This window comes from Hordeum vulgare, chromosome 4H (genome assembly GCF_904849725.1).
Source record: "Hordeum vulgare subsp. vulgare chromosome 4H, MorexV3_pseudomolecules_assembly, whole genome shotgun sequence".
Classification (NCBI taxonomy): domain Eukaryota; kingdom Viridiplantae; phylum Streptophyta; class Magnoliopsida; order Poales; family Poaceae; genus Hordeum; species Hordeum vulgare.
Genome location: NC_058521.1, coordinates 213,977,392 through 214,001,353, shown reverse-complemented (window position 1 = coordinate 214,001,353; position 23,962 = coordinate 213,977,392).

Sequence of the window (23,962 nt, the reverse complement as noted above, 5' to 3'; positions counted from 1 at the left end):
AAGGACTTCAAAGGGCCCCGGAAGGTCCCTAATTACTCGTCGGATCTCGAACCAGGTTCATGGATCGAGAGTTACGAACTTGCGATGGACATGCTCGATGTAAATGAGGCGGTTTGCACCCAGTATTTCACTATGATGCTCGAAGGGATGGCGCGTGCGTGGTTGAAAAACATATTGCCTAACTCCATCAACACCTGGGCAGAGCTAAAAGAGCGCTTTATCAATAATTTCAGAGGTACATGCAAACGCCCGATGACCATCGTCGACCTACAGCACTCCCTTCAGCGGTCGGATGAGTCGGCCCATCATTGTACTCGGCGAGTCGAGGAAGTCATTCATTCATCAGAAGGCATCTTGGCGGCTCAAGCAGTGTTGATCCTGGAGAAGAACTGCCATTATGAACCTCTAGTACTAAAGCTAGGGCGACTTAAACGGAAAGTACAGGACATGGGTGAATTAATGGATACCCTCACTAGGTATGCTGAGTTGGACGACACCAAGGATCCTGGGAAGGACGACGACAAAGTTAGTACCGCCAGGAAGGGCGAGTTACACAAGGGCCATTCTCAGTTTCAGGGCCGCGGCAACCACCACCATGGTGGGCATGAAAAAAGGAGACAGCAGGAAGGTCCTACGGATTTTGTCGCTAATACTAATACTAGCAATGGAAACCCACGCCAGAAGAAGCGGGGCATCAGTGGGAAGAAACCGCGCAATTATCGCGAGATGCTCGAAGGCCCTTGTCCGCAGCATGCCACGATGGAGGGACCGGCGACTCACTCTTGGGAGGATTGCTAAGTGATGCATGAATTCCGGGCCGAGGCGCTCAGAAGAGGTCAGGGCGGTGACCAGGGCCAGAGACAGGAACAACCCGGCGCATCCGGGTCACGTCAGATCCCGTTCAACGGTTTTCCTAACCCGGGACCACACGGCGGATCGCAACCCAACGCTGGGCAATATCAAGTTCACAATCAGCAATACAACCCGCCGAGAGTGTTTCATCAACCACCCCCACAAGGAGATCCCCAGCGACAGGAAGATCGTGGCGGGTTTCAGAATAACCCTAAGCAACTGAACATCGGGCAGTATCACGTGTTCACCACCAGTACCTGCAAGCGGGATCATAAGGTGAAGCATAGAACCTTCAGCATAGCCGAGCTGGCGCTCCCTCGATACCTTCACTGGTCTAAACAGCCCATAACCTGGAGCAAGGAAGACCACCCACCCCGAGTAGACAACTCTGTCGACTTGGCTTTGGTTGTGGCTCCCCAAGTTGAAGGGTACACCCTTTCCAAGGTCCTCATGGATGGAGGCAGCAGCATCAACATCTTATAATTCGATGCCTTCCGATGGATGAACCTCTTTGAGAGAGACTTGATGCCATCGTCCACGGTCTTCCACGGCAATGTCCGTGCTAAGTCGACATATCTAATTTGGCGGATTAAACATAATGTGGCCTTTGGCACAGAGTCCAATTACAGGAGCGAGTCTCTCCTGTTCGAGGTGGTCAAAATCAAGAGCCCCTACCATGCGTTGTTTGGACGGCCGGCGTACGCCAGATTCATGGATCACCCATGCTATGTCTATCTCAAAGTCAAGATGCCCGGCCCTAAGGGACCAATTACAATCAGCGGAGATAGGAAAATAGCTCAAGAATGTGAAGAAGGAGACGCAGCTTACGCCAAGTCGGCTTGCGCGGTTGAAGAGCTCAAATTTCACGAAGCTAATGTTGACCTGGCAGACATGACGCCGCTCAAGAGGCCAACCATCAATTCTGAGCCGCCCCTCAAGTTCAAACCGACGGACGATACCAAGGTCATAGACTTCACACATGTCGACTCCACCAAGCAGTTTACTATTGGGGCGGGTCTAGACCCAAATAGGAAAGCGCGCTCATCGAATTCATCCGTGAGAATCGGGACATCTTTGCATGGAAACCTTCTGACATGCCAGGTGTACCGAGAGAATTCGCTGAGCACCATCTTAATACTGACCCCAAAGTTAAGCCAGTTTGACAGTACTTTCGCAAGTTTAATGAAGAGCGTCATAAGGCGATCGAAGAGGAAGTCGCCCGGCTTCTGGCCGCCGGGTTTATTATCGAGGTTTTCCATCCTGAATGGCTGGCTAACCCGGTCCTGGTGCTAAAAAAGAACGCCACTTTTCGCATGTGCATCGAGGACACTGACCTCAACAAAGCGTGTCCAAAGGATCCCTTCGCCCTTTCACGCATTGATCAAATTATTGACTCGACGGCGGGATGTGAGCATTTGTGTTTCTTGGATGCTTATTCGGGATACCATCAGATCAAGATGGCGGTGGCGGATCAGGAAAAGACATCCTTTATAACCCCATTCGAGGCCTTTTGTTACGTATCGATGCCGTTTGGGCTCAAGAGTGCGGGTGCGACTTATCAACGTGGCATCCAAAATTGCTTGCACAACCAGATCGGTCGAAATGTCCACACTTTGACAACCTGCTTGCATCCAAAATCTCAAGGAAACCTTTGACAACCTGCGCGTTTACTAGATGAGGCTGAACCCCAGCAAGTGCGTTTTTGGTGTCCCTGCGGGGAAGTTATTGGGTTTTTTGGTGTCGGAACGTGGCATTGAAGCTAACCCGGACAAAATTGAGGCAATTACTTCATTCGGTAAACTGGACAACGTTAACCAGGTCCAGCGTATGGCGAGTCGAATCGCAGCTCTGAGTCACTTTATAAGTTGCCTCGGGGAGAACGCAATCCCTCTCTATCAGTTGCTCAAGAAAACTGATCGTTTCGTATGGACGGACGAAGCCAACGAAGCTATTGAAGCCTTGAAGCGGCAATTAGTTAACCCGCCAGTGTTGGCGGCTCCGGTGGAAAAGGAACCTATGCTCCTGTACATTGCAGCCAATTCCAAGGCAGTCAGCATAGCAGTAGTTGTCGAGCGGAAGGAAGAGGGAAATAAATATGCGGTCCAGCTACCGGTGTATTTTATCAGTGAGGTCCTAACCCTCTCCAAGCAACGTTGCCCACATTGGGAGAAGATGGTTTTTGGGATGTTTATGGCAAGTCGGAAGCTGAAGCACTACTTCCAAGAAGACCTGATTACGGTCGTTAGTCCCGCCCCCCTCGGCGACATCATACAGAATCGAGAGGCAACTGGACGGATTGCTAAGTGGGACATCGAGTTAGGACCCCAACATGTGCGGTATACGCCTCGGACGGCCATCAAATCTCAAGCACTCGTGGATTTTATCAATGATTGGACCGAGTTGCAAATCTATTTCGATGGATCCAGGCAATTGGAAGGGTCGGGGGCTGGCGTGGTGATAACTTCGCCTCAAGGTGACCAGTTTTGCTATGTCCTTTGGCTCATGTTCCCATGTACCAATAATGCAGCAGAATACGAAGCAATGCTCCATGGTTTGCGACTCACCAAAGAGATGAACCTCACGCGAGTCAGGTGTCTGCGCTACTCAGATTTGGTGGCACAACAAGTTTCTGGCACCTGGGATTCACGAGACCCTTTGATGGCGGCTTACAGACGAGCAGTGTCAGATGTGGTGGGTCACTTAAATGGCTATCAAGTGGATCACATCGATCAGCGACTTAATGAAGCAGCGGACGCTCTTTCCCGCCTCGGTTCACAACGTAAGCCAGTTCCTCCCAATGTCTTGTTGGATGTATTGCATAACCCCTCGGTAAGACTGCCTTCACAGGAAGACTTAGCGGTGCCGGACACCGAGTCTCAACTCATGGCGGCTCTTCATGCTACTCCAGACTGGGCGGCTCCTTACATGGCATATCTCACGAGAGGCGAGTTACCTGGCGATGAATTATTAGCTCGCCAATTCGTCCGTCGGTGTAAATCCAGGGTCATACAAAATGGCGAGTTACACAAACGAAGCACCTCAGGGGTATTTCGAAGGTGCGTCTCTCCCGAAGAAGGATGCATGATCCTCAATGAGATTCATGTAGGCGACTGTGGTCATCATGCTGGGTCACGATCCTTGGTTTCTAAAGCCTTCAGACATGAGTTCTATTGGCTGATGGCTCACGCAGACGCAGAGGAGATCATTCGCCGATGTGATGGCTGCCAAAAATTTGGACGTCAGATGCACGTGCCAGCTTGGGAATTGCGGATGATACCAATCACTTGGCCGTTTGTAGTCTGAGGGCTTGATATGGTTGGCCTCTTTAAAATGTCATCCACTAACAAGACTCACCTATTGGTGGCGGATGACAAGTTTACCAAATGGGTTGAGGCAGAGCCCGTTAGTAGTTGTGATGCAGACACGCCTGTTAAATTCTTGAAGAAACTGATTTTCAGATTTGGTTATCCTCATAGTATCATTACTGACAATGGTACTAATCTATCCAGAGGTGCAATGCAAGAGTTTTGTTCACGAGAGCATATCCGGCTTGACGTTTCCGCGGTTGCACATCCTCAATCTAATGGGCAGGCGGAAAGGGTGAATCAGGAAATATTGCGGGGGATTATGCCTCGGCTCATGGTACCTTTGGAACAAACTCCATGGTGTTGCGTGGAGGAGTTGCCTTCAGTATTTTGGAGCATCAGGACAACTCCAAATCGCTCTAGGGGTTTTACTCCTTTTTTCTGGTCTACGGAGCAGAAGCGGTGTTACCAAGTGACATCAAACACGATTCAACGCAAGTCGCCGCCTATGTGGAACAGGACAACGAGCTGTCACCACAAGACTCGTTGGACGCCTTGCAGGAGGAACGTGACTTGGCCGCATCACGATCGGCGATTTACCAACAAGACTTGCGACGCTACCATAGCCGCCGGGTCAAGACCCGGACTTTCCAAGAAGGCGACTTGGTGCTCCGTTTGATTCAAGATCACACTGGTATGCACAAGCTATCACCTCCATGGGAAGGACCGGTTGTCATCTGCAAGAATCTTCGAAATGGCTCATATTACTTGGTGGATCTTCACCCAGATCGGCCAACTATACAGGTTGAGACAACTCGCCCCTGAAACATAGCCCACCTGCGGCCTTACTAGACTTAGAGCCATGAGCTCCTTTTTTTACCATTTTTCAGAAAATTTTAATTCATGATTTATGAAAGCAATAAAGCTGGCACCCACCAATTTCGGGGTCATTTGTCGTTTCAGCTTTGGAAAGCATTAGTGTTTATTGTTCTATAAGTCGTCCAAACATGGACGCTATCAAGGTCAAAGAGCGTAAGTCGCCATGCTGCACTTACTTCAAAATTGAGCCTTGATAAAGCCAAAGAGGAACAAAGTTTCCACGTTGCACGGTTCAAACATGGGCGCCTTATGTGGTTTTGAGAACTAAGCCGGCCTACTTGGGGGCTACTAGTCCCCAAGTCATTTTGCAGTAAGAGCGTATACGCTTCTGTGATCCTATGCCCGGCTTTTCCTAAATCATAGGTCACTTGGCGGCTTCCACGCACTGATTTCAGCCTGAATACCCTCTTGGCTAGAGAAAAATTACCACATTACAAATGGTTATACTGGACTATGTGTTGAACAAGTCGCCACATGGACCTATGTACTCAGGGCAAGTCAATCCGTCATTTGGACCCTGAACTCGCCTTGGTTAAAACATAAAAGGTACCGGCCAGAGTCACACATGGAAAATAAAGAAACCATTGGTTCGTTGAACCTGATTCACGGAACCTTGACTCGTGCCTGATCAGCCGGTCTAAAACAACAAGGCGTTTTGCAAAGGCCTTCTAAGGGTAACACTAGAGTTTTGCAAACTCGTCTTGTCCTATCGTAGCTCATTGAGCTGACTAAATTTTATTTCTTGATGGCACAACCACAAGGTTTCATAATATCTTTGAGTCGGCCTCTGTTTATAACTCGCCTGACTGATTGACTTTAACTACTATTTGCCATAACCCAGGGGGCTGGTCTATTCTTTGTCGTAAACTCACTGAGTCGGCTTATGTTTTCCTAACACAGTAAGATGATGGATTTTTTGCCAAATTGTGACACTTCCTTGTTTCTCAAAATTAAAAGTTGGTTCACGCATATACTCAAGGAATAAATGGTTCTGGAAGGTCAAATCAAAAGGCGCTAATGACCAATTGCTTCTCCACAAAATCTAACAAGCCATTACATGGCTCACATGCCCAAGTCGGGCGTCATCCCCCAATGAAGAAAGGATCAGGTTGTCTTTTTAAAGTACAAGTTACACCATGGGAAGAGTCAAGCCGCCTCCGAGTCACCTTGCCTTGAGCTCTCTCCAACTTCAATTTGTAAGTCACCCAGTTTCCAGTTACATTTGGATAGGGCGACGAACTCATCTTCATAATCAAGGAAGAGGGACAGATCCGTGTCAAGGTCAAAAGGATTCTTAGGCCGACGAGGAACCAAGCTAGCAATTTCGTACGAGGGGGGAGTTGCCTTCTTGTTCTTCTCATCATATGCGTCTTGGTACTTATTCAAATCCAAGCCGGCTGCCAACTGAGTCGCCGAGAAGCGGGATTCCTTGATAACTCGTTGGTAGTCCTCCTCGGTGAACTCCTATCCGTCGTCCTTCAGTTCAGGGTAGCCAGCGGCTATTTCCTCTGGTTTGAGCTCCGGAGCGTAAGCTAAACACCGGCTTAGGGTGTTCAAGACTCCCTTCCTGGCGGCTGATCTTTTCAGTTCCTCTATTTCAGGAGGCAATGTGGAAAGGTAACTGAGCATTATCTTGATGGTTTTAACTGGCTCCTTGCTACCCATCACCGCTTTAACTGTCAGCACGCCCCCGGTATATAGTTGCTCGGTGAAGGTATATATAGCTTTTAGCTTCAGCATGCAGTCATCTAGGAGATTGGCGGCTCGTGAACCTACAAAAGGACACATTAGTAGTTGATAGTTTTGGGAGATTAGATTTATTTCTTCAATAAGCAAGGGTTAGTGCTTAACAAACATGGCTATAGTCATATTGGAGATGTGCTTTTTCAAGCCGGAAAGCTCTTGCTGGGCGGCTTCCAGTTTTTCTTCGGCTTGCTCAGCACGCTTCAGGAGGGCGGCTTGGTCAACTTTGGTTTTCTTCTCCAGTTTTTGATGATCAGCTTTCATTCTCTCCAGTTCAGCAAGAATCAAGTGATATTTCCTCTTCGACTCAGATCGTGCATCTTGTTGTTCAGCTAGATTTTTCCTTAAGTCGGCTAAAGTTGACTCAGTCTGGGTAACAGGGTCCTGCAAAACAAAATTTGGGGAGACAAGTTTCAAAATTGTTGCAAGCAATATTCCTGACACTTGGGGGCTAATTTATGATTTTATTCAAAATCATACGATATTCAAGACCCGACTCATCTTTCAAAAGATGACCCGGTCCTTGGGGGCTACAACTTGAAGATGTAAACTATATTCAAGACCCGACTCATCTTTCAAAAGATGACCCGGCCCTTGGGGGCTATAACTTGAAGATTTAAACTATATTCAAGACCCGGCTCATCTTTCAAAAGATGATCCGGCCCTTGGGGGCTACAGCTTGAAGATTTAAACTATATTCAAGACCCGACTCATCTTTCAAAACATGACCCGACCCTTGGGGGCTATAGCTTGAAGATTTAAACTATATTAAAGACCCTACTCATCTTTCAAAAGATGACCCGACCCTTGGGCGCTACAGCTTGAAGATTTAAACTATATTCAAGACCCGGCTCATCTTTCAAAAGATAACCCGGCCCTTGGGGGCTACAGGTTGAAGATTTAAACTATATTCAAGACCCGGCTCATCTTTCGAAAGATGACCCGGCCCTTGGGGGCTAAAGGTTGAAGATTTAAACTATATTCAAGACTCGGCTCATCTTTCAAAAGATGACCCGACCCTTGGGGGCTATAGCTTGAAGATTTAAACTATATTCAAGACACGGCTCATATTTCAAAAGATGACCCGGCCATTGGGGGCTACAACTCGAAGATTTAAATTATATTCAAGACCCGGGTCATCTTTCAAAAGATGACCTGGCCCTTGGGCGCTACATGTTGAAGATCTTAAATATACACAAGACCCGGCTCATCTTTCAAAAGATAACCCAGCCCTTGGAAGGATAATGGGTGGAAGAGAATACATAAAAAGACGTACCTCATGCTTAACCTTCATAAGGCAAATCAAGCTTTTGTTCATTTCATAACTCGTCTCTAGGCAACTTGCAAAGCCAGAGCAGAGTTGGTCAAATTCTAGCTTCTCATACTAGGGGAGTTCGAACTTACTGACGTCCTGATCAGCCGAAGGTGCGGAGTAGCCAGTGTTGGTGATTATGACGGCATCCGGATCTTTAGTCGCCTTGAGAGGGCTTAGCAAGTTAACCTTGTCAGCAGTTTCCTTCAAAATGGCGGGCGAGTCATCCCGGACATCAGGGATATCATCCACAGGAATGTCATGAGCTGTCGCTAGGTCCTCAGCAAGCTCTGGGACAGAGGCGCTCGTGTATAAGGCCTCAGTCGTCTTAGGATCAGAAAGTAAGTTGCCAGTATTTCTTTTCTTCGCTTGTGCTCTGAGAGAAGGGCACCAAGATTAAGGCGCATATCATTATTTAGAAGAAAGATAGTTAACAAAAGGACTCACCCTTGCACACGACTCATTAGCGGGAGAGGTGACATTGCTGAGTCGCCCGATGAAGGGGGGGGGAAGTCTGACAGAATAAAGGTTTGAAGGCTAAGGAAGTTGTGAGTCGTATATTCCAGCAGGAAGGGTGACTCAACAAAAGTGTACCTCGCTTGTGCGCTTCCGACCGGTTGTCTTCTCAGGCAGCCCGGAGATTAAGTTGCTCAGTGACTCCAGGTTTTGCGCTTGGGAGTGTATCTTGCCTTCTTCAAAAGGAAATCAGGGTCCATATAAGCATATGGATGTGACATGGGGACTTTCCCACATATCCGTCTAGCTAGTCTGGGAGAAGGAGAAGGTGAGTCGGAGGAAATAGAAATTACCTCAACCGCATCATCTTGGCTCTCGTCGTCCTCACCCTATACATAAAGACACATGGTATAAGCATGAGTCGGAACATAAAGGTGATAAATTAGGGGAAGTTTTTTTTTACCTCTGATTTCTCTTCAACAACTCGTGACTCGCAGACAACAGATGAGTCCTCTGCGGCGGCTTTGCCTTTGCCTGCTCTCCTCTTCTTCTTTGGCGGTGGTTTGGTGTTCTTCTGGGCTGTCACTTTGGGACCCCTTCTCCAAAAGGGACTGTCTTTCTCATGAGCAAAAGTATAATTCAAACACAGAAGCATTTGGCAAGTATATTTATAAGGAAAAAGAAGGCGGCTTAGACTCTTACTCGTGGCGCCGAGTTGGAACGGCAAAAGGCCTTGAGCCCAATTTTGGCGCATTCTTCAAATGGCTCGCCGGTTAGCTTCTTGATTATTCCAACAATATCGCTCTCTGCGAGTTTCTTGCGGTGGAAGCACTGTGGATGGTTCACCGTGCCATCATATTCACACATTAACCCGTCTCGGCGACTCAAGGGAAGAATGTTCCATTCCACCCAACAGCGAAACAAGTCAATCACAATGAGCCCATTGTTGGTTAAAGACCGTAACTCTGAGAAGATGGGGATAAATTCAGATTCTTCTTCTTCTTTGAGATTCTCGGGCAGTTTGAAGTCCATAGGCAGGCGATCCTCTCTGAAACCCAGAAGTGGGTTCTCGCGAGGTGGAGAAGTGTCGCGGCAGTAAAACCATGACTCGGCCCAGCGTTTGGGATGGCTGGGTAGAAGGACTGATGGGAATCCACGCTCACGGTGTCTCTGAATGTTGACTCCTCCAAGTTCATGATTGGGACCGTTGGTAAATTCAGTCTGGCGATTCAGGCGAAAGAAGTTCCAAAACAAAGGAACTGTGGGCTCTCTTTGCAGGTATACTTCACAAAAACACATGGAACTGGCAAAGATTACTGATGGAGCTGGGTCCCAGGTCTTGAGGATGGACGTTAAGGAAGTGCAAGACGTCTCGGAGAAACTTTGACCCAGACGGCCTAAAACCTCGTTCGAGGTAGTCGGTGAAAATGACTACTTCTCTAGCGGCAGGATTAGGAATTAACTCGCCTGGGGCGGTTCTCCAAACAATGGCTTCCTTACTGTCAAGATGACCCGACTTAACAAACTTCTCGAGAGTAGCATCATGGATTTTGGTTGGTAACCAATTGCACTTCGAAATAACAACCATGACTACAAAAGAAAGGAGAGCAAGGTGGTTCAGTGAAGACTATGAAGTGTTCCGACTCGCCAGTTCGGGTCTACAGTGTGTTCAAGAAGGATTTTGGTAACTCGCCAATAGGTGACAAATATCCTAAACTCGCTAGTTGGGTGATTCATGGACACATCTTTAAGGAATCACAACTCGCCCTTTAACCAAAAAAGATGGGTTGTAGCTATGATGATAAATTTAAGTCGCTATGAAGGAAGAAATTGAACGGTGACGCTCAAGGGTCCTTTTTTCCTTAGGGAAATTCTCGGGGGACACGCAAACATGTTTCTAAAAACAAGTAGTAAATTGCAGATCTACGAGTGGGCCAAAATGAAGGGATAATGCTCGGTAAAATGATGAAGGCTTTGAAATTAAAACAGCGACAATGCCATTGTGGGGATCTACGGCGCAAAAGCTTAAAGTATTAGAAAGACAAAATAAAGCGACCATGGTCTGCTACTGCGGAAGTCTACTTTAAAGTATAAAGCAGATCTGAAGCAGAAAAGGACATGTGTTGCATTACGAAGCTAGCTTGCAGGGACAATGGCCATGGCGTTCTTGGTCTAACCCTAATGGGGAAGCGTGTTTACCTGAGGAAGGAGACGGCGCTGGAGACGGGTGCAGAAGACTTCACGCCTCTTGTTGATTTGAAGACGCTCGAGAACCCGCGATGGCGATGGAGTTCCGGGTGCCGGTGTGAGGAAGCCGAAGTGCTGCCGCGAGGAAGCCGGAGTGCTCGCGCGAGGAAGACGAAGGTCAGGAGACGGCCGAGGTGGGGGTAAGTGACGATGCCCCCCCTTCCCCTGCGATTATTTAAAGGGCCAGGACGAGAATCGAGGCGGCGAGAGCGGGAATTGAGGCGGTCGGAACGGAGGTCGAGGCGACAAGTCAAAATCTGCAATGATGGTGCCTAGGTTTTCGGGATAAATAAATATGGAGCAAGAGATCCGTTGGGTGGTTATGGCATTAAAAACCCCGGGATGATGGGGATAAGGTGATGTCATCAAAGATTACCCGGCGGGTCAAATAAGTTCACAACGAATGGCGACTTATCGTTCGTCGAGAGACACGAATGGTTGAGTCGCCCCAAATGGGTGAAGTTTATTGACGTGCATGAATTCAAGACAATCTGGGCCCTAATGTTGGGGATATTACCTGCGGATAACCCGCCCTTAGTGGGACGGGTCATCAAGGGGGGGACTCAACATTCGAAGCGCGGCCCTTAGCCCAAAGGTTGGATGGCGGTTCGAGAAGCTATGAGGATGATAGGTTACCAAAGGAGCTCCTGGTCTTGGAAGACACGGCGACTTAGAGATAGGAAAGCTGCGATAGGTAGCATGGCCAGGACTCTTGTAAACCCTAGGAACTCGACCTATATATAAAGGCGGGTCCTGGGAGAGGTCACGCGAGTTAGATATAATCGAGAACGAGATTAGGCGAGTTAGGCCCTCCTTGTAATCGAAACCATCATTAATCCACTCAAAGCAGGACGTAGGTTTTTATCTCCTCACGAGGGGACGAACCTGGGTAAATCTATGTCTCGCTTTCGCTCACCCCCTTCGAGTCGCCACCAAAGTGCGATGGCTCCATCTTTAAGTCCTTTCACGAGGACATGTGCCGTGAAAAAACCATGACACCGTCCGAGCTGGACGCCTCTGCGCTAGTGGATCTCGAGGAGATCCCTGAGTCACCGGATGCCGAGGTGGCGGCCAACGCCCCACAATTAAACTTGGATGCGCCAGATGTGGCCCTCGCTGCGCCAGAGGTGATCATGGATGCGCCGGGCGCGACCAATCCACCTCCTGTTGTGGAGACAGCGCCGACTGGGACGTCGGCGGAGCCGGCTGCCACACCGACGCCTGGAGACGGCACGATCGTCATCTCCAACCGTGGCCCGGCTGCTGTAGGAGCCGGCCCCGGAGCTGGGAGCCGGCCCATGAAGGCTTGGCAAGCGGCCAATCTTGAGCGCCAGACGCTCCCCGCAGGCACCCTACTCCAGGGTGTCCCGGAGCTGTTATCGCTGTTTGCCAGCAGCTGATACAAGGAGCGCACCAGGGTAAGTGCCTTGTCTTTGTCTTGGATTTCGATTTTTTCTTCTTCTTCTTGAATCAGTGGGGGCGCGCCAGCGCACTCACTGGGTGTAGCCCCCGAGAATCAGGCCGGCCAAGCATTGGCCGGGCAGAATCTCTTCGAGCTCATATATTGCTTTGCTTTTTTAGTGGGGGCGCGCTTGCGCACCCACTAGGTGTAGCCCCCGAGAATCGGACTGGTTATGAATTAACCACCCGGAATCTTACTTTTGCTTCTTCTTTGCTTGTAGGATCTTTATGATGCCTAGGTGCATGCATACAACACGCCGCGGGCTCAGAACCAGGCGGCTGATGGCCAGGTCGCCGAACTTCAGGACCGGCTGGGCGAGGTCGTTGTGGAGCGGGACGCCCTGTGTGAGGCGGACGGAAGGCTCCAGCAGCAGATGGCTCTTCTCCAGGCGGAGAAGAAGGAGCTCGAGGTGGCCCACCAGGCTGATCCGGAGCAGTTGCACGGCTACTTGCAGGAGAAGGACAACTCCCATGCTGCCGACTTAGAGCGCCTTGAGACGGTTCATCTCGAGGAGATGAAGTTCAAGGACGCTGCCTTGAAGGAGAAGGAGGAAGCTCTGATCCAGAGGCAGGCGCAGCTGGCGAAGGCGCTGGACACAGCCGCGGCCCTCCAGGAAGAAGTCACCCGCATCACCCAAGTGAGCAAGGTGCGAGAGCTCGAGGCCCTGGAGAGTGCTCACGAGACTGACGGCCACTTCGACCGTGAGTCCTCTTTGTTTTGTCTTGAATTTTCTTCTTTGCCGCCTCCTCTTCTCACTCTTCATTGCGCCCCTTCTCCTATCTCAGGTCTATTCCGCGAGACATGGGACGCAGCCGAAACGGCCGTCGAGGTGAGCCACGAGGAGCATCGCATGGCCGGGCATGAGGTAAACGTTGCCTCCGGCTGGAGCGTGGAGAAGATCGGGGTGGGCCTCAGAGACCGCCTTCGTGCCCTGGGCGAGACCATGGCTCATCTCCAGGTTGCAGGCTCGTCAATGGTGAAGGCTCTGTCGCCTGATGGCGTGGAGCCGGCGTAGATGAGCCGGCTCTCCCACTGGCTTGCGGCTGGCGATGACCGCCTTGACGCCTGGCGTGCTTCGGCCAAGTCCTGGTACCAAAACCTAGACTTCGGCAAGCTCGTCGCTCAGCGCGACGGCTCGGAGGGGCAGCTGCAGGCCGTGGAGGAGGAGCTGCGCGTGAGGGCCAGCGACATCGCCTCGTACGCCGCCTGGGATGATCTCAACTTGGAGCAGGGTTAAGACGGCAATGTGATCCCTGAGGATCTGCCCGGCCTTCAGCCCTATGATGCTGATGGCAGCTCCGACGAGGCGGCCCATGAAGTGGAAAACGCTGCCTCCAGCGACGAGGCATATGCCGATTCCACCGCGGACGGAGCTGAAAGCCCTCACGGAGGAGACGGCGCCACCGCCTGGGGAGCAGCCGGCGATGGTGAAGCCACCACTTCAGGAGCAGCAGCCGGCGCAACAGACGAGGCCGCCGCCCCTTAGCCGATACTGTTTTCCTTTTTGTTGTCTGCAATATTTTGTCAGTCCAACAATTCCACCCCTTGGGGGTGTAATGACCTTCGGTCATGGGCCAATGCTTTTGAATGTATGGATTCTGCATTATATTGATAATGCCATGCGTGCTATTTAATATCTTCATCTTTTGATTCCTGCTTGACTTATTTTTCTCCAACCGCTCTACACCCCTAGTTGCCACCCCGCCAGCCCAACAGCCGGGAGCCGGTCTGTGACTGGGTTGAGGTTTTTGTCTTTGGGAATATAGGACTTAGATTTTTTCGAAGCCATCAAGACTTAAAGACTCAGACATAAACCAGCAGACGCCGGCTAGAATGGGATCGTAAAAATATCAAACCAACCCGAGACGGCAACCTTTTTGTAGTCAAACTTTTCATGCATCCGGCCTTACCTGGCGTCACCTCGCTAGCCGGACAGCTGGGAGCCGGTCTGTATCTATTACGAGGTGACCAGGGACCGGTTCAGCGTACACTATGTGCTTTTCTACAACATAAGGAAGTCGTCTGGGCGGCTAGCGAGCCCTCGAGCTTATTTGAGCCGGTCAAGGGACTCACAGAGTGAGTGAAAACTCTAGATATGAATCTAAAACGAGGCATATGTGCATGCTCTTTTCATTGCATTCAATAGGAATCCCTAAAGAGGGAGAAATATACATATGTGCATGCTCTTTCCATGTTTGATATTTGCCTTCTAGCAATAGAACGGGCGAAGCAATGGCGCGTTCCATGGACGTTCCGTCTCCTGGCCGTAGTCGTCCCTCTTGCGCTTCCTTGGCTTTTGGGCATCAATCAAGTAGTATGCGTTGTTGTGTAATGCCCTACTGATGATGAAGGGTCCCTCCCATGGGGATGAGAGCTTGTGTTGGCCGGCTGTGTGCTGGATTCTTCTGAGCACCAAGTCTCCCTCTCTGAAAGAGAGAGGCTTGATCTTTTTGTTGTGGTAGTACCTCAACTTCTGTTAATAGATGGCCATCCGGCTCAAGGCTAGGTCCCTTACCCCCTCGAGGAGATCAACCCATCTTCTCTTCCCTCATTCTTCTTCGTTTCCATGTACAGGGTGACCCGAGGCGAGTCGAACTCGATATCCGTGGGGATGATAGCCTCGGACCCGTATACCAGAAAGAACGGTGTGAAGCCGGTTGACCGGTTGGGCGTGGTGCGGAGACTCCACAGTACTGCCGACAACTCTTCGATCCAACAGCCGGCTGACCAAACAACCGGTGCCACCAATCTTGGCTTGATGCCAGCCAGGATTAGGCCTTTGGCCCTCTCCACTTCGCCATTGGACTGGGGATGTACCACTAACGCCAAGTCGAGACGTATGCCTACCTTGGAGCAGTAGAGCGCCAAAGCGCCCTTGGCAAAGTTAGTGCCGTTGTCGGTGATGATGCTGTGGGGGACACCGTATCGGACAGAGATGTCCGTGATGAACTTGACACCCGTGGGGCCGTCAAGCTTCTTGATGGGCCTAGCCTCGATTCACTTGGTAAATATGTCAATGGCCACCAAGAGGTGAGTCATGCCACCGCGAGCTGTCTTGAATGGCCCCACCATGTCCAGCCCCCTGACAGCGAAAGGCCATGACAAGGGAATGGTTTTGAGGGTGGAAAATAGCATGTGGCTTTGCGCGCCAAAGCGTTGGCAGCCCTCACATTTATTGACCACGTCCACGACCTCCTCGAGGGCCATGGGCCAGTAGAATCCGTGGCGGAATGCCTGGGCCACCAAGGTTCTAGAGGCGGCATGATGCCCGCACTCCCCCTGGTGAATGTCTTTGAGGATCTCCTGTCCCTTTCCTGATTCGACGTAGCGCTGGAAAAAGCCAGTCACGCTACGCCGAACGAGCTCGCGATTGATGATGGCGTAGGCTGTAGATCTGCGCTGAATCTGCCTCGTCTCTGCCTACTCTTGAGGAAGTTTGCCTCGAAGGAGGAAGGCCAGGATGGGTTGAGCCCATGACGGAGTTGACACAAGGGCTGGCTCCATCTCGACCTGATTGTCGGGGCTTCTGCAGCCCCCGCGCTTGATGAAGTAGTCGCGGGCTCGAGACATTGTGTCTTTGATGCCGTCATGGCAGCCGGCTCGCCGTCTACCACCATGACGTCCACCCACTGGGTGTCGAGACGACAGGATTCGAGGATTGGCGGAGCCGGATTTGTTGTTGTAGCCGGCGAAGTAGTCATAGCCGGCGAAGTGGTTGTAGTCGGTGCCGCAATTGGAGTCGGCAGAGCCAGTGCAGCCAGCACAGGAGTTGTAGCCGACGCAGCTGGCGTAGCCGACAGCGCTTGCACCGAAGAATCAGCCGGCACGAAAATTGATGCCGACTCTAGAGACGGCTTGATAGACGGAATGTGCAGCTGCTCGAGGGGAACGCCGGCTGGGATGGCCTGTCTCATACAGCCAATCTTAGCCAATGTATCGGCCGCCTCGTTGTTCGCCCTGGGAACATGGTGGAACTCGCAACCCTCGAAAGGGCCGCTGAGCTACTGGATGAGGAAGCGGTAGCTTTCCATGTTGGCGTCTATGACGTCCCATTCGCCAGAAACTTGCTGCACCACGAGGTTTGAGTCGCCGAAGCAGATGAGCCACCGGATGCCAATCTCCTTGGCGAGCCGGAGGCCGTGAGCGATTGCTTCGTATTCGGCGACGTTGTTGGAGGCGGCGAAGTGAATCTGGAGAGCATACTTAGGCCGGTGTCCTTTCGGAGAGGTCAAGACGATGCCGGCTCCCAGACCAGTTCGCATCTTTGAGCCGTCGAAGTGCATCCGCCAATGAGTGGAATCTGGAGGTGGTGGCTCAAACTGGGTTTCAGCCCAGTCGACCAGGAAGTCGGCCACCACCTGAGACTTGATGGCAGTGCGAGGCTCGTAGCGGATTTCGTGATCCGACATGGCGATGGAACACTTAGCGATCCTGCCAGTCGCGTCACGGTTGCCCATGATTTCTCAAAGTGGAGCAGTGCTCACCACAATGATGGCATGCTCTTGGAAGTATTGCTTCAACTTCTTTGCAGCAAGGTAAACACCATAACACATTTTTTGGTAGTGGGGATAGTTTTGCTTGGAGGCGAACAAGACCTCGCTGAGGTAGTAGATAGGGCATTGCACTAACAGTACCTTGCCCTCCTCCTTGCTCTCAACTATCAGCACTACGCTAACCACGCAAGTGGTAGCTGCAATGTATATGAGTATGGGTTCCCTTTCAGCCGGTACTGCCAACATTGGTAGGCTCGAGATGACCCTCTTGAGGTCGCGGAAGGCTTCGTCCACCTGGTCATTCCACTCGAACTCCCTCGTCTTCTTTATGAGCTGGTAGAGTGGAAGGGCCTTCTCGCCGAGCCGGCTGACGAACCGGCTAAGGGATGCCACGCAGCCGGTGAACTTTTGGACGTCTAGGATCCGAGCCGGCTTCACCATCCGCTCGATGGTGTCGATGCCACGAGCGGACACGAAGAACCCCAAGAGCTTGCCGTCTGGAACCCCAAATACGCAATTCTCAGGTATGAGCCGGATCTTGTACTCACGCACGTTGGCGAATGTCTCCCGCAGGTCGTCGAGGAGGCTGAAATGTTGCTTGGTCTTGACGACAATGTCATGCACATAGACGTGGATGTTTCTGCCAATCTGTGGCAGTAAGCACTGCTGCATGCAGCATTGGAATCTCGCACCGGCGTTCTTCAGACCGAACATCATGGTGGTGTAGCAGTAGGCCTCGAAGGGCGTGATGAAGGAGGTCTTCAAGCGATCAGCTAGATCCATATTGATTTGATGGTAGCCTGAATAAGCGTCCAGAAATGACAACATTTCACAGCCGGCAGTGGAGTCGATCACTTGATCTATCCGCGGCAACGCGAAAGAGTCTTTCGGGCATTCCTTATTCAGGCTTGTGTAGCCGATACACATTCGCCATGTGTTGTTTTTCTTCAGCACCAGGACTGGATTGGCTAACCAGTCCGGGTGGAAAACATCCATGATGAAGCCGGCTGCAAGGAGCCGGGCAATCTCTTCTCCAATTGTGCGCCGCTTCCCCACGGCGAAGCGACGCAAAGGTTGTTTTGCCGGCTTTGCATCCGGTCGCACGTGAAGTTTTTGCTCGGCATACTTCACTGGAACACCCGGCATGTCTTTGGGGGAGCATGCAAAGATGTCCCGATTCTCACGGAGGAAGTCGACGAGCTCGCCTTCCTATTTGGGGCTGAGGCCAGCCCCGGTGGTGACGCACTGCTTGGGGTTTGCAGGGTCGAGTGGCACCTGCTTTGTTTCTTTAGCCGGCTTGAAGGAGCCTTCGTCGGCCGACTGGGATGGAGGAGAAGGGATCGCCGGCTGCTCGGTAGCCTGAGCCACGTGCGGGTCAATCTGTCTCCTCTCCTCAGCAATCACCAGGGCGTCGGCCAGGCGGCTACTGTCCTGTGCACACTCGAGCGACTTCTTGTAGTCGCCAGCAATGGAGATGATGCCCTTTGGACCCGACATCTTCATCTTCAGGTAGGCGTAGTGGGGGATAGCCATGAACTTGGCCAGAGCCGGTCTGCCCAGCAGCGCGTGATACGGGCTGCTGAGGTCCACCACCTCGAACCATATGGACTCGCGGCGGAAGTGAGCCTTGATACCGAAGAGGACGTCGAGCTGGATTTTGCCGATAGGAGAGCAGGACGACCCTGGCATGATGCCGCAGAAGACAGTGCTGGTCGGCAAGACGTCCGTCTCCTTGATCCCGATCTTGAGGAGGGTGTCGAGGTAGAGGATTTTGATGCTGCTGCCGCCGTCGACCAACACCCGGGAGAACTGACAGGTGAGCCTCTTGGAGGCGAAGGTGGGGTCGAGGACGAGCGTGTATGACCCCTGGTTGGGCATCACCGCAGGATGGTGGACCCGGCTCCATGTGATGGGCTTTTCAGACCAGTGCATGTATTGAGGAACCGGGGGGACCGTGGCATTCACCTCACGGCGTCGCTGGCACAGGCTATGCTTGTCGTCGCCTTCACTGGTGAAGATGACGAATGCTCCCTCTTGATGGGTGTAGTCGTCGTGGAGACGGCCGTCGTCGCGAGGCAGCACCGGTGGAGCCAGAGCTTGAGGCACAACCTATGCACCTGGGGCAGCCGGCAGGCCCTCCCCTTGCGACATCCGTCGTGCAAAGTTGCACTGTTGAAGGGTGTGGGTAGAGGGATGTGCCCCAGAATGTATTTTGGAGGGTGCGTCAAGCATATGCTCAAAGGTCTGCCTGGGAAACCAGTTGCTCTTGTTGGGCTGCTTTCGTTGGGAGCCGGCCTAGGTAGCCGACGCGTCACTCTCCATGCTGGCTACCAACTTGTTGTTGGAGCGCGAATCAAGCTGATCCGCCATGCGCTTGTTGTTGTTCTGGCCACCTCGATTGTCTCTAGCCGGCTTAGGAGTATTCGGCATGGGGACAACCTTGTCCGAGGCGGTCACCTTGTCTCGCATCGCAGAGTCGGTCGTGGCATACTTGTCTGCCTTGGCCATGAGCACCGCCAGAGAGGTGGGCTCGGAGCACATGAGCTTGTGCTTGAGGAGAGTGCCGTCTCGGCAACCGTCAATGAAGTACTGGATGGCCTATACCTCATGCAGTCCCTCGCAGGAGTTGCGAAGCTCCGTCTAGCGAGTGACGTAGTCGCAAAGGGGTTCGTCGGGCCTTTGGACGCACATGGCCATCTCGCGAGGCCGGCCAGGAAGCTTGTAGGTGCCAGTGAAGTTGCGGACAAACGCCTCCTCAAAGTGAACCCATGAGTTGGCGCTGCCGGCTGGGAGGCTGTTAAGCCATGTCCGAGCCGAGCCGGTCAACATGAGTGGCACGTAGAGGACTGCTACGCGTTTGTCACCGCTGGCAATGCCAACGGCGGTGGTGTAGTCGATCAGCCAGTCCTCTGGCTTGGTGGTGCCATTGTATTCGGGAGTATCCCGAGGCAAGGTGAAGCCTTGGGGAAATGGCTCCCCTCAGATCCGGTGGCCAAAGCAGGCCGGACCGATGGGACCGTCCTCCTCAAGAATTGCTGACTGCGCCGGGGCGTTTAGACGCCTACGGACGTCGTGGTCGCCCGGGGGAACGCGAGCGCCGATCCGAGCCGCAACCGGAAGTGCACCTTGCGAACCGGTGGCATGGGTCATCCCCGGACTAGGAACTTCATACACCGAGTCGCTCTCGTCCTCTCCATGATGTCGGCTCGAAGTATGCTCGCTCTGGCGCTGGGAGCGCCTGTCTTGGCTTCCCTCGCCCTTCCGGCCGGAAGTGTGATGCGAGGAAGATCCCTCAGCGTGCTGATGACCTCTAGGGTTGCCGTGCGCTCCGGGGTTGGGTCCCGGAGACTCTGACTGGGCTTCACCGGGGTCAAGCCGTGTCTGCTGCTCGTTGGCGGCGTCAAGGAGATCCTTGACCCGCTTCTCGTGGAAGGCGCGCTCCTCGCCCTACAAACTCGGCATTTCTGCCATGGCCGCCTGGGCCGCCCACAAGTTGGCTGCATGATTCTCGTAGATGGGTTGCTTGCTGCCTAGAATCTCATCGATGACCTGGCCGCGGCCGCGGACCGAGCCAAGCCGGCTAGGGGCCTCGGAAACCGGAGTGAGTCCATATGCGGAGTTATACTCACGTTGCATGGCCTCCATCCGGCATTTCACCAAAGCAATGGCGATGCCCTCCTCCAAGATCTGCCTGTGAGCCTCCTCCAGCAAAGCTCGCGCGTCGTTAGATTTTGTGGAGGCGGCAATGGGCGTCTCCAGGCCAGTAAGCATAGCCTGAAGAGTGTTAGCGGCGGCAGAAGTAGGCTCAGCAGTGTCTTCTGATGCTTTGCCCTGAGCCGTGCTGGTGCCGGCGCTGATGACCATCACCTCCATGATGTTGGAGACGGTGGCAACATGGTATGCGGTGAAGAACCCCACAGACGGTGGGGGGCAGTCGAAAACGAGTACGTTGTTGGGGTACACGTCGTGCGTAGGTGTCTCAACGATAGAGAGCCTACTGAAGCTGGCACATAACGCCTCGACATGGAAGTCCTCGCCAAAGTAGCTAGGACCATCGTTGAGGCGCAGGTCGCTAAAGAGAACGCTGAGGTTCTCCATAGTAGCGACGACGACGCTGGGACGCGCCTCATCATCAGACTCCTCGTCCGAATCCGCATGGCGAACAGGGACGTTCGATCAACATCGGTGTTACCTCATCGAAGGCAGGCTCCACGGGCATGCAGATCGGTCCGGACGTGATGCATCCGGTGGTGTAGGTGCAGGGCCCCACCCAGCGCGTAAAGCCAGCCGATGCCGCGATCGGCCCCACGGTTGGAACCAAATGTCGGTGAATAATCACAACATAAGACATGGGTAAGCTAAAGAAGGTAGGAACCGAAGTGGCACCGAAGGGCGCTGGGGGCGAGGTTGGTACAAGCATGGAACGCACGATGTACCCAGGTTCAGGGCTCTCCGTAGAGATAATGCCCCTAAATATGCCGGAGTGTATGATATGTATGGATGGGATTACAAGGTTGCTCCTACAGCTATATTGCGGAGGAGGAAGAAGGAGCAGTCGGCTCGTCTCTGCCTCTCCTATGTGGTTGGTGTGTGTGTGTGATCAGTTGACCGACCCTCTGCATGGAGGGGGTCGGGGGGTTTTATAGACGAACCCACCAGCCTAGAATTCGGATAAATGGTACAAGAGTGGGACCCGGCTGGCAGCCTCACCGGCTGGCTAGGGGCCCATGGGGTCTTGTCTTGTTGCTTGAGGGGCCCGCTGGCTGCGAGGTCCCGTCTGGCTGTGGGACCCGCCGGCTAGCCAATGAGGCTCTCGCGTAAGGTTGACGCAGGACACGTGTGGTATGTCCGGCATCATCCAGCGAGATTCGTCATGGGCAAACGAGACGGCTGCCTCCACTGTTCCCACGCCGAGTGCAGTAATGGAGTGGGAGTTTGACGACCGACACTGTGTTGGGTGATGGATCAGAGCCGGGGTAGGTCAGCGGTGTGGCCGCCGACGCTGGTACCCGCCGTGCACTCCGATCCAGTACCTTTGCTGACGTGTAGCCACCTTTAATCGTAGGGTCTCGTCATGACCTACTATCTGATGTGACTTAAGATCTCCAGCCGGCTAGCCTGCTTGACTAGCCGGCCTGGGCACGGCCTCCTCGTCCCTAGCCCGCTGGCTTGGCCTAGGCAGCCAGGAAGAGTTGGCCGTCTTGCCCCTAGCAAGTAGGTGTCGCCTAGCGGACCAGGGGACTTGGGCCTTGTAGAACTATTCTTGGTCATTCCTTTTGGGCCAGAGATAAAGGAGCAGGCTCGTTGAGCCTACCCTGGGGTTAGCCCCCCGACAAGTAGTTTCTCTTCAGTGATAGTTCCCCTCATTATAGAACCACTTAGTCTCGGGTTTGGTTTCCACCTTGGGTTCTTTCACTAGAGCAGCAAAGGGTTTGACATTTAATGAAGTATCCCTTCAGGTCCTTTCCCTTTTTGAGACTAGCGGTTTCACAAACCATCAACAATTGATGCTCCTTTTCGATTTCTACATTCACGGTGTCAAACATCGTGAATGGCTCAAGGTTCATCATTGTCGGGACCCCGATCCTAAGCCATAGGAATCCAGCCTGTAACACATCGCATCCCTTTGCGGTCTCACGCACGGTTAACCCCACGGTTGCAGCCTTACCTTAGCCGGGACCGTTTGCGCCTTTCGACTCACGTATGCAAGTGTGTCGCTAGCATTCCAATGACAAAGAACCCGGATCGACATGTCTAGTCATAAACCAAAGTGGCAGTTCCGCACAGGGACAGGCATACATGACCCAGCAACGCAGGTCTCGGTCACTAGAGAATGTAGACGAGTCGTAGCAAGCTACAAGGACTCCATTATATCGCGTGACATTTCCCCAAAGTGGACATACACAACAACTAAGAAGGACACACGCCGGTCAACCAATGTGTTCGGAGCAGTAGCGAGCTACCATGGATCGTTGTATCACAAAGGGGCATTTCCCTGTAAGGAGTGCTACTAAAGTTTACGGCTAGGTAATCGAACCCCATACATATCAAGTACGACACACGTATGCATAGCATACCGATATGCACAGATACATCGATGGCATCACAACATAACCATAAACATACAAGCTTTATTTAAGAGGCTCGGAAGAGCCACACACATAATATTACACAGTAAGGGTCTCACGACCCATCATAGCAGTCATTCAGTTACAAGCCAGCGGAAGTGTTTAAAGCTGTCTGAGTACAGACAGGTGAAACTAGAAGGCACATGGCCTGACTATACTACAGACCCAACCTAGGGCCAGATCGTAGCTGGGACACTAGCTACTCGTCGTCGTCGATGTCTAGGAAGAACCCTCCGTTAGGGTCATTAACAATCTCTGCAACAATTATTAAGCAAACATGAGTATGGAGGTACTCAGCAAGACTTTAGGATAACTATCTACTCATGCAATGTATCAATAAGGAATTGTGGGGTTCCATGCGGAAAGCCAGCATTTGACTCGTGGCTAGACAACTAGCATTTGAAAACAGTTTTTGACAACTTGATTTCTCGCACACAGTGCACTAACACCACAACAATACTCCATCGTGGAATCATTCCGTCTCCATATGGAAATGCCGTCCACGACACTCACGCTTATCTTCACAATTTTATGAGTAGCCATTGAAGTTATCTATGAACAACATATGTCTCCAAGTAGTCCATATCCGCGGACGCGGCTATTCGAATAGATCATAGCAGGTGTGTACTTCGTCACACACGCTCTCGCCACTTATCGCCATGTGCACGTCATGCGCCTCGGCAACCTTCAAGAGGAAGCCCAGCGAGGGAGTCGGCCACGACCGTTAACAACACTAGTACCTAGTCCAGGTCTATCGCCTATCTGAGGGTAAACCGCACGGAAGTCCGACCGAGGTTTCCGCCACAGCCCCAAACGATGTGCACTGGGTTCCCAAGCCCACCATCCGGGTGCCACTTGGTACACCGTGCCACTGCCTCCCGCATCACAGCCCACCTCTCAGGTCAGCACTATGCACGGCCTCCAGCATGACTATAAACACCAGAAACTACTTGCAACTCCTGGACCGAGTACTAAGCGATTAATAAGTCGAGCGGGGTCATATTTCAGGGCCCAGCATGTGGTAGTATCTCGTCTTGGATTAAATACCTGGAACTCAGTTCCTAAGGACGGTTCCAATGAAACAA